A 9,963-nucleotide genomic window follows, 5' to 3' on the forward strand; every position below is an offset into this window, starting at 1 on the left:
TTTTTAGTTAAAATTCACTTTTCTGGACTTTACTATGAGTTTGTGTGTTTTTCTGTGATTTCAGGTATTTTCTGGCTGAAATTGAGGGATCTGAGCAAAAATCTGATTCAGAGACTGAAAAGGACTGCAGATGTTGTTGGATTCTGACCTCCCTGCACTCGAAGTGGATTTTCTGGAGCTACAGAAGCCCCATTGGCGCGCTCTCAACGGCGTTGGAAAGTAGACATCCTGGGCTTTCCAGCAATATATGATAGTTCATACTTTGCCCAAGATTTGATGGCCCAAACCGGCATTCAAAGTCACCCTCAGGAATTCCAGCGTTAAACGCCGGAACTGGCACCAAAATGGGAGTTAAACGCCCAAACTGGCATAAAAGCTGGCGTTTAACTCCAAGAAGAGTCTCTACACGAAAATGCTTCATTGCTCAGCCCAAGCACACACCAAGTGGGCCCGGAAGTGGATTTTTATGTCATTTACTCATCTCTGTACACCCTAGGCTACTAGTTTTCTATAAGTAGGACCTTTTACTATTGTATTTTCATCTAGGAATCTTGGTAGCTATCTTTGAGTTTCATGCTATCTTAGATCATTTAGGAGGCTGGCCATTCGGCCATGCCTAGACCTTGTTCTTATGTATTTTCAACGGTGGAGTTTCTACACACCATAGATTAAGGTGTGGAGCTCTGCTGTACCTCGAGTATTAATGCAATTACTATTGTTCTTCTATTCAATTCCGCTTGTTCTTTGTCCAAGATATCACTTGTTCTTCAACTTGATGAATGTGATGATCCGTGACACTCATCATCATTCTCACTTATGAACAAAGTGACTGACAACCACTTCTGTTCTACAAGCAACAAGGCTCTAGTGTTTATCTCTTGGATTCTTTAACCGGAATCTTCGTGGTATAGGCGAGAACTGATGGCGGCATTCAAGAGAATCCAGAAGGTCTAACCTTGTCTGTGGTATTCTGAGTAGGATTCAATGATTGAATGACTGTGACGTGCTTCAAACTCCTAGCAGGCGGGCGTTAGTGACAGACGCAAAAGAATCAATGGACTCTATTCCGGCCTGACCGAGAACCGACAGATGATTATCCATGCTGTGACAGAGCATAGGCAACGTTTTCACTGAGAGGATGGGAGGTAGCCACTGACAACGGTGAAACCCTACATGAGCTTGCCATGGAAAGGAGTAAGAAGGATTGGATGAAGACAGTAGGAAAGCAGAGAGACGGAAGGGAAGGCATCTTCATACGCTTATCTGAAGCTCTCACCAATGATATACATAAGTATCTCTATCTTTATCTTTATGCTTTATTCATCATCTATACCCATTTGAGTCTGCCTGACTGAGATCTACAAGGTGACCATAGCTTGCTTCATACCAACAATCTCCGTGGGATCGACCCTTACTCGCGTAAGGTTTATTACTTGGACGACCCAGTGCACTTGCTGGTTAGTTGTGCGAAGTTGTGTTTATGCCATGGTATTGAGCACCAAGTCTTTGGAGCCATTACTAGGGATTATTTGAGTTGTAGTGATCACAATTTCGTGCACCAAGTTTTTGGCGCCGTTGCTGGGGATTGTTCTTGAGTATGGACAACTGACGGTTCATCTTGTTGCCTAGATTAGGTATTTTTCTTCAGAGTTCTTAAGAATGAATTCTAGTGTTTCATGGTGATCTGTTGAAATCTGGCTGGCTGTGAAGCCATGTCTAATCTTATTGGACCGAGGTTTCAACTAATCATCACAATAGCTTGTTGATCTCTATCAATCTTGCTACTGGAGCGATGATCTGCTAAGGCTTGGCTGGCCATTGGCCATGTCTAGTGTTTTGGACCGAAGCTTTCTTTGAAAGCTTGGCTGGCTGTGAAGCCATGTCTAATTCCTGGACCGGAGTCTTAGACTAGCATTGCAATGATTCCTGGAAATTCAAATTGAGAATTCTGAAACCTTTATTTTCTGTTTTCACATAATTTTCGAAAAAAAAGCACAAAAAAATTTTTAAAATCATAAAAACCAAAAATACTTTATGTTTCTTGCTTGAGTCTAGTGTCTAATCTTAAGTTTGGTGTCTTGCATGCCTTGTTTATTTGATCTTGGTTTTATTTTCAAGTCAATAGTACAGGGGACTGAAGATTCAGAACATGCAGCAGAGGAATTACACAGAAAAAGCTGGGCGTTCAAAACGCCCAGTGAAGAAGGACAGACTGGCGTTTAAACGCCAGCCAGGGTACCTGGTTGGGCGTTTAACGCCCAAAAAGGTAGCATTTTGGGCGTTAAACGCCAGAATGGATACCATTCTGGGCGTTTAACGCCAGGATGGCACAAGGGGGAAGATTTTGTTTTCAAATCAATTTTTTTTCAAGTTTTCAAAGTTTTTCAAAATCAAATCTTTTTCAAATCATATCTTTTCAATCAAATGTTTTCAAAATCAATTTCTTTCCTTTTTCAAAGACACTTGCTAACAATTAATGATTTGATTCAAAATTTCAAGTATGTTGCCTTTTCTGTTGAGGAAGGTTTAATTTTTGAATCATATCTTTTCTTGTCAGGCAAGTCATTTAGTTTTAAAATCAAATCTTTTTAAAATGTTTTTCAAATCATATCTTCTCAACCACATCTTTTTAAAACCAATCATATCTTTTTAATCACATCTTTTTCAAAATAGTTTTCAATCAAATCTTTTTAACTTCTAATTTCAAAATCTTTTTCAAAAATCATTTGATTTCTTTCCCACTCTTATTTTCGAAAATCAAGTAGTGTTTTTCAAAAATGTTTTCAAAATCTTTTACTTAATTTTCGAATATTACTTCCCTTCTTCTCACATCCTTCTATTTATGGACTAACACTATTCCTTAATGCAAAATTCGAACTCCATCTTCTTTGATAAGTTCGAATTTTCTACTTCTGTCTTCTACTTTTCTTTTCCTCTGACACCTCAAGGAATCTCTATACTGCAACATAGAGGATTCCACATTTTCTTGTTCTCTTCTCTTTCATATGAGCAGGAGCAGAGACAAAGGCATTCTTGTTGAAGCTGACCCTGAACCTGAAAGGACCTTGAAGCGAAAGCTAAGAGAAGCTAAGGCACAAATCTCTGTAGAGGACCTAACCGAATTCTTCAAAGAAGAAGAACACATGGCAGCAGAAAACAACAACAACAACAACAATGCAAGGAAGGTGCTGGGTGACTTTACTGCACCTACTCCCGACTTCTATGGGAGAAGCATCTCTATCCCTGCCATTGGAGCAAACAACTTTGAGCTTAAGCCTCAATTAGTTTCTCTAATGCAACAGAATTGCAAGTTCCATGGACTTCCATTGGAAGATCCTCATCAGTTTTTAGCTGAGTTCTTGCAAATCTGTGACACAGTCAAGACTAATGGGGTAGACCCTGAGATCTACAGACTGATGCTATTCCCTTTTTCTGTAAGAGACAGAGCTAGGATATGGTTGGATTCTCAACCTAAAGAAAGCATGGACTCTTGGGAAAAGCTAGTCAATGCCTTCTTGGCAAAGTTCTTTCCACCTCAAAAATTGAGTAAGCTTAGAGTGGAAGTCCAAACCTTCAGACAGAAGGATGGAGAATCCCTCTATGAAGCTTGGGAAAGATACAAACAATTGATCAGAAAATGTCCATCTGACATGCTTTCTGAATGGAGCATCATAGGTATTTTCTATGATGGTCTCTCTGAACTATCCAAGATGTCTTTGGATAGCTCTGCTGGAGGATCTCTTCATCTGAAGAAGACGCCTACAGAAGCTCAAGAGCTAATTGAAATGGTTGCAAATAACCAATTCATGTACACTTCTGAAAGGAATCCTGTGAACAATGGGACAAGTCAGAAGAAAGGAGTTCTTGAGATTGATGCTCTGAATGCCATACTGGCTCAGAACAAGATATTGACTCAACAAGTCAATTTAATTTCTCAAAGTCTGTCTGGAATGCGAAATGCACCAAACAGTACTAAGGATGCTTCAACTAAAGAAGAAGCTTATGATCCTGAGAACCCTTCAATGGAAGAGGTGAATTACCTAGGAGAACCCTATGGAAACACCTATAATTCTTCATGGAGAAATCACCCAAATTTCTCATGGAAGAATCAAGAGAGACCTCAACAAGGTTTCAACAATAATGGTGGAAGAAACAGGTTTAGCAATGGCAAGCCTTTTCCATCATCTTCTCAGCAACAGACAGAGAATTCTAAGCAGAACCCCTCTGACTTAGCAACCATGGTCTCTGATCTAATCAAAACCACTCAAAGTTTCATGACTGAAACAAGGTCCTCCATTAGAAATTTGGAGGCACAAGTGGGACAGCTGAGCAAGAAAATTACTGAACTCCCTCCTAGTACTCTCCCAAGCAATACAGAAGAAAATCCAAAAGGAGAGTGCAAGGCCATAAACATGGCCGAATCTGGAGAGGAAAGAGAGGAAGTGGACGCCACTGAGGAAGGCCTCAATGGGCGTGCACTAGCCTCCACAGAGTTCCCCAATGAGGAACCATGGGAATCTGAGGCTCAAAATGAGACCATAGAGATTCCATTGGACTTACTTCTGCCATTCATGAGCTCTGATGAGTATTCTTCCTCTGAAGAGGATGAGTATGTCACTGAAGAGCAAGTTGCTAAATACCTTGGAGCAATCATGAAGCTAAATGACAAGTTATTTGGAAATGAGACTTGGGAGAATGAACCCCCTTTGCTCACCAAAGAACTGGATGACTTGTCTAGGCAGAAATTACCTCAAAAGAGACAAGATCCTGGGAAGTTTTCAGTACCTTGTACCATAGGCACCATGACCTTCAAGAAGGCGCTGTGTGACTTAGGGTCAAGTGTAAACCTCATGCCTCTCTCTGTAATGGAGAAGCTAGGGATCTTTGAGGTACAAGCTGCAAGAATCTCACTAGAGATGGCAGACAACTCAAGAAAACAAGCTCATGGACTTGTAGAGAATGTTTTGGTAAAGGTTGAAGACCATTACATCCCTACTGATTTCATAGTCCTAGAGACTGGGAAGTGCATGGATGAATCCATCATCCTTGGCAGACCCTTCCTAGCCACAGCAAAGGCTGTGATTGATGTTGATGGAGGTGACCTGACCATTCAAGTGAATGAAGAATCCTTTGTGTTTAAGGCTCAAGGATATCCCTCTATCACCATGGAGAAGAAACATGAAGAGCTTCTCTCAAATCAGAGTCAAACAGAGCCCCCACAGTCAAACTTTAAGTTTGGTGTTGGGAGGCCACAACCAAACTCTAAGTTTGGTGTTGAACCCCCATATTCAAACTTTAAGTTTGGTGTTGGGAGGTTCCAACATTGCTCTGAGTATCTGTGAGGCTCCATGAGAGCCCTCTATCAAGCTACTGACATTAAAGAAGCGCTTGTTGGGAGGCAACCCAATGTTATATCTTATCTATTTTCTTTTGTTATTTTTTGTTATTTTGTAGGTTGATGATCATAAGAAGACACAAAATCAATTGAAAAAGCAAAAACAGAATGAAAAACAGGAAGAAAAACAGCACACTCTGGAGGAAGAACCCACTGGCGTTTAAACGCCAGTGAGGCTAGCAGTTGGGCGTTTAACGCCCAGTCTGGCACCATTCTGGGCGTTTAACGCCAGAAAGGGGCACCAGACTGGCGTTGAATGCCAGAAAAGGGCAAGAACCTGGTGTTAAACGCCAGGAATGGGCACCAGCCCGGCGTTTAACGCCAGAAATGGCTCAAAACGTGATTTTGAATGCCAATTGGTGCAGGGATGACTTTTCCTTGACACCACAGGATCTGTGGATCCCACAGGACCCCCACCAACCCCACCACTCTCTCTCCTCTTCACCCATTCACCAATCACCTCAATACCTCTTCCCCAAAAACCCTTCACCTATCAACTCCCATCTTTCTCTTCACCACTCACATCCATCCTTCATAAAACCCCACCTACCTCACACTTCAAATTCAAACCACTTTCCCTCCCAAACCCACCCATAATGGCCGAACCCTACCCCCCCTCTCTCCCATAAATACCCTTCTTCACTCCTTCATTTTCACACAACCTAAACACCACTTCTCCCCCTCCTTGGCCGAATACATAAGCCACTCCCTTCTTCCTCATTTCTTCTTTTTCTACTCTCTTCTTTCTTCTTTTGCTCGAGGACGAGCAAACCTTTTAAGTTTGGTGTGGTAAAAGCGTTGCTTTTTCGTTTTTCCATAACCATTTATGGCATCCAAGGCCGGAGAAACCTCTAGAAAGAGGAAAGGGAAGGCAAAAGCTTCCACCTCCGAGTCATGGGAGATGGAGAGATTCATCTCAAGGGTGCATCAAGACCACTTCTATGAAGTTGTGGCCTTGAAGAAGGTGATCCCCGAGGTCCCTTTTTCACTCAAAAAGAGTGAATATCCGGAGATCCGACATGAGATCCGAAGAAGAGGTTGGGAAGTCCTTACCAACCCCATTCAACAAGTCGGAATCTTGATGGTTCAAGAGTTCTATGCCAATGCATGGATCACCAAGAACCATGATCAAAGTGTGAACCCGGATCCAAAGAATTGGCTTACTATGGTTCGGGGGAAATACTTGGATTTTAGTCCGGAAAATGTAAGGTTAGCATTCAACTTGCCCATGATGCAAGGAGATGAACATCCTTACACTAGAAGGGTCAACTTTGATCAAAGGTTGGACCAAGTCCTCACAGTCATATGTGAAGAGGGCGCACAATGGAAGAGAGATTCAAGAGGGAAGCCGGTTCAATTGAGAAGGCATGACCTCAAACCCGTGGCTAGAGGATGGTTGGAGTTTATCCAACGCTCAATCATTCCCACTAGCAACCGGTCCGAAGGTACTCTAGACCGGGCCATCATGATCCATAGCATCATGATTGGAGAAGAAGTGGAAGTTCATGAGGTTATAGCCCAAGAACTCTATAAGGTGGCGGATAAGTCCTCTACCTTAGCAAGGTTAGCCTTTCCTCATCTCATTTGTCACCTCTGTTATTTAGTTGGAGTTGACATAGAGGGAGACGTCCTTATTGATGAGGACAAGCCCATCACTAAGAAAATGATGGAGCAAACAAGAGACCCCTCTCATCATGAGATCCCTGAGATACCTCAAGGGATGCACTTTCCTCCACAAGACTATTGGGAGCAACTAAACACCTCCCTAGGAGAATTGAGTTCCAACATGGGACAACTAAGGGTGGAGCACCAAGAGCATTCCATTCTCCTCCATGAAATTAGAGAAGATCAAAGAATCATGAGAGAGGAGCAACAAAGACAAGGAAGAGACATTGAGGAGCTTAAGCACTCCATAAGACCTTCAAGAGGAAGAACAAGCCGCCATCACTAAGGTGGACCCGTTCTTTAATCTCCTTGTTCTTTAATTTTCTGTTTTTTCGAAAATTGTGCTTTATGTTTGTCCATGTTTGTGTCTTATGATCATTAGTGTCTTAGTGTCTATGCCTTAAAGTTATGAATGTCCTATGAATCCATCACCTTTCTTGAATAAACAATGTTCTTAATTGAAAAAGATAAGAATTGCATGAATTTTGAATTTTATAACAGTTTAATTATATTGATGTGGTGGCAACACTTTTGTTCTCTGAATGTATGCTTGAACAGTGCATATGTCTTTTGAATTTGTGGTTCATGAATGTTGGCTCTTGAAAGAATGATGAAAAAGGAGACATGTTACTGAGGATCTGAAAAATCATAAAAATGATTCTTGAAGCAAGAAAAAGCAGTGAATACAAAAAAAAAGGGGCAAGCGAAAAAAAAACGAAAAAGAAAGAGAAAAAGGAAGAAAAAGAAAGAAATAAAGTTGTGATCCAAGGCAATAAGAGTGTGCTTAAGAACCCTGGACACCTCTAATTGGGGACTTTAGCAAAGCTGAGTCACAATCTGAAAAGGTTCACCCAATTATGTGTCTGTGGCATGTATGTATCCGGTGGTAATACTGGAAGACAGAGTGCTTTGGGCCACAGCCAAGACTCAATAAGTAGCTGTATTCAAGAATCATCATACTTAACTAGGAGAATCAATAGCACTATCTGGATTCTGAGTTCCTAAAGAAGCCAATCATTCTGAGTTCCAAAGGATAGAGTGAGATGCCAAAACTGTTCAGAGGCAAAATGCTAAAAGCCCCGCTCATCTAATTAATACCGATCTTCATAGATGTTTTTGGAGTTCATTGCATATTCTCTTCTTTTTATCTTATTTGATTTTCAGTTGCTTGGGGACAAGCAACAATTTAAGTTTGGTGTTGTGATGAGCGGATAATTTGTACGCTTTTTGGCATTGTTTTTAGTGTGTTTTTAGTATCTTTGAGTTAGTTTTTATTATATTTTTATTAGTTTTTAGTTAAAATTCACTTTTCTGGACTTTACTATGAGTTTGTGTGTTTTTTTGTGATTTCAGGTATTTTCTGGCTGAAATTGAGGGATCTGAGCAAAAATCTGATTCAGAGACTGAAAAGGACTGCAGATGTTGTTGGATTCTGACCTCCCTGCACTCGAAGTAGATTTTCTGGAGCTACAGAAGCCCAATTGGCGCGCTCTCAACGTCGTTGGAAAGTAGACATCCTGGGCTTTCCAGCAATATATGATAGTCTATACTTTGCCCAAGATTTGATGGCCCAAACCGGCATTCAAAGTCACCCTCAGGAATTCCAGCGTTAAACGCCGGAACTGGCACCAAAATGAGAGTTAAACGCCCAAACTGGCATAAAAGCTGGCGTTTAACTCCAAGAAGAGTCTCTACACGAAAATGCTTCATTGCTCAGCCCAAGCACACACCAAGTGGGCCCGGAAGTGGATTTTTATGTCATTTACTCATCTCTGTACACCCTAGGCTACTAGTTTTCTATAAGTAGGACCTTTTACTATTGTATTTTCATCTAGGAATCTTGGTAGCTATCTTTGAGTTTCATGCTATCTTAGATCATTTGGGAGGCTGGCCATTCGGCCATGCCTAGACCTTGTTCTTATGTATTTTCAACGGTGGAGTTTCTACACAACATAGATTAAGGTGTGGAGCTCTGCTGTACCTCGAGTATTAATGCAATTACTATTGTTCTTCTATTCAATTCCGCTTGTTCTTTGTCCAAGATATCACTTGTTCTTCAACTTGATGAATGTGATGATCCGTGACACTCATCATCATTCTCACTTATGAACAAAGTGACTGACAACCACTTCTGTTCTACAAGCAACAAGGCTCTAGTGTTTATCTCTTGGATTCTTTAACCGGAATCTTCGTGGTATAGGCGAGAACTGATGGCGGCATTCAAGAGAATCCGGAAGGTCTAACCTTGTCTGTGGTATTCTGAGTAGGATTCAATGATTGAATGACTGTGACGTGCTTCAAACTCCTAGCAGGCGGGGCGTTAGTGACAGACGCAAAAGAATCAATGGACTCTATTCCGGCCTGACCGAGAACCGACAGATGATTATCCATGCTGTGACAGAGCATAGGCAACGTTTTCACTGAGAGGATGGGAGGTAGCCACTGACAACGGTGAAACCCTACATGAGCTTGCCATGGAAAGGAGTAAGAAGGATTGGATGAAGACAGTAGGAAAGCAGAGAGACGGAAGGGAAGGCATCTTCATACGCTTATCTGAAGCTCTCACCAATGATATACATAAGTATCTCTATCTTTATCTTTATGCTTTATTCATCATCTATACCCATTTGAGTCTGCCTGACTGAGATCTACAAGGTGACCATAGCTTGCTTCATACCAACAATCTCCGTGGGATCGACCCTTACTCGCGTAAGGTTTATTACTTGGACGACCCAGTGCACTTGCTGGTTAGTTGTGAGAAGTTGTGTTTATGCCATGGTATTGAGCACCAAGTCTTTGGAGCCATTACTAGGGATTATTTGAGTTGTAGTGATCACAATTTCGTGCACCAAGTTTTTGGCGCCGTTGCCGAGGATTGTTCTTGAGTTTGGACAACTGACGGT

General features: G+C 41.5%; 1 non-coding gene across 1 annotated transcript; it reads right to left on the reverse strand.

The window, feature by feature from the left end:
• Positions 1 to 3,548: 3,548 nt before the first annotated feature.
• On the reverse strand, positions 3,549 to 3,652 carry LOC130937714 (small nucleolar RNA R71). Its single transcript, XR_009068918.1, has one exon. It is a non-coding gene; the product is annotated as a small nucleolar RNA R71 (small nucleolar RNA).
• Positions 3,653 to 9,963: the final 6,311 nt, after the last annotated feature.

Source organism: Arachis stenosperma, chromosome 6 (assembly GCF_014773155.1).
Source record: "Arachis stenosperma cultivar V10309 chromosome 6, arast.V10309.gnm1.PFL2, whole genome shotgun sequence".
NCBI lineage: Eukaryota > Viridiplantae > Streptophyta > Magnoliopsida > Fabales > Fabaceae > Arachis > Arachis stenosperma.